The sequence below is a fragment of the Schistocerca cancellata genome, chromosome 10 (genome assembly GCF_023864275.1).
Source record: "Schistocerca cancellata isolate TAMUIC-IGC-003103 chromosome 10, iqSchCanc2.1, whole genome shotgun sequence".
NCBI classification, from domain to species: Eukaryota; Metazoa; Arthropoda; class Insecta; order Orthoptera; family Acrididae; genus Schistocerca; species Schistocerca cancellata.
Window position 1 is genome coordinate 139,500,095 of NC_064635.1, and position 1,903 is coordinate 139,501,997.

The following is a 1,903-nucleotide window of genomic DNA, read 5'->3' on the forward strand; positions in this document are numbered from 1 at the left end:
TGTTGGCAGTTACAGAGCACTCGACCCGTAAAAAAAAATTATATATATATATATATAGGGTGTTACAAAAAGGTACGACCAAACTTTCAGGAAACATTCCTCACACACAAAGAAAGAAAATATGTTATGTGGACATGTGTCCAGAAAAGCTTACTTTCCATGTTAGAGCGCATTTTATTACTTCTCTTCAGATCACATTAATCATGGAATGGAAACACACAGCAACAGAACGTACCAGCGTGACGTCAAACACTTTGTTACAGGAAATGTTCAAAATGTCCTCCGTCAGCGAGGATACATGCATCCACCCTCCGTCGCATGGAATCCCTGATGCGCTGATGCAGCCCTGGAGAATGGCGTATTGTATCACAGCCGTCCACGATACGAGCACGAAGAGTCTCTACATTTGGTACCCGGGTTGCGTAGACAAGAGCTTTCAAATGCCCCCATAAATGAAAGTCAAGAGGGTTGAGGTCAGGAGAGCGTGGAGGCCATGGAATTGGTCCGCCTCTACCAATCCATCGGTCACCGAATCTGTTGTTGAGAAGCGTACGAACACTTCGACTGAAATGTGCAGGAGCTCCATCGTGCATGAACCACATGTTGTGTCGTACGTGTGTAAAGGCACATGTTCTAGCAGCACAGGTAGAGTATCGCGTATGAAATCATGATAACGTGCTCCATTGAGCGCAGGTGGAAGAACATGGGCCCAATCAAGGCATCACCAACAATGCCTGCCCAAACGTTCACAGAAAATCTGTGTTGATGACGTGATTGCACAATTGCGTGCGGATTCTCATCAGCCCACACATGTTGATTGTGAAAATTTACAATTTGATCACGTTGGAATGAAGCCTCATCCGTAAAGAAAACATTTGCACTGAAATGAGGATTGACACATTGTTGGATGAACCATTCGCAGAAGTGTACCCGTGGAGGCCAATCAGCTGCTGATAGTGCCTGCACACGCTGTACATGGTACGGAAACGACTGGTTCTCCCGTAGCACTCTCCATACAGTGACGTGGTCAACGTTACCTTGTACAGCAGCAACTTCTCTGACGCTGACATTAGGGTTATCGTCAACTGCACGAAGAATTGCCTCGTCCATTGCAGGTGTCCTCGTCGTTCTAGGTCTTCCCCAGTCGCGAGTCATAGGCTGGAATGTTCAATGCTCCCTAAGACGCCGATCAGTTGCTTCCAACGTCTTCCTGTCGGGACACCTTCGTTCTGGAAATCTGTCTCGATACAAACGTACTGCGCCACGGCTATTGCCTCGTGCTAATCTATACATCAAATGGGCATCTGCGAACTCCGCATTTGTAAACATTGCACTGACTGCAAAACCACGTTCGCGATGAACAGTAACCTGAAATGAAATGTCGTGTGACGAGGGCCTCCCGTCGGGTAGACCGCTCGCCTGGTGCAAATATTTCGATTTGACGCCACTTCGGCGACTTGCGCGTCGATGGGGATGAAATGATGATGATTAGGACAACACAACACCCAGTCCCGGAGCGGAGAAAATCTCCGACCCAGCCGGGAATCGAACCCGGGCCCTTGGGATTGACAGTCTGTCGCGCTGACCACTCGGCTACCGGGGCCGGACAACAGTAACCTGTTGATGCTACGTACTGATGTGCTCGATGCTAGTACTGTAGAGCAATGAGTCGCATGTCAACACAAGCACCGAAGTCAACATTACCTTCCTTCAATTGGGCCAAATGGCGGTGAATCGAGGAAGTACAGTACGTACTGACGAAACTAAAATGAGCTCTAACACGGAAATTAAGCGTTTCCGGACACATGTCCACATAGCATCTTTTCTTTATTTGTGTGTGAGGAATGTTTCCTGAAAGTTTGGACGTACCTTTTTGTAACACCCTGTATATATAAACCATATC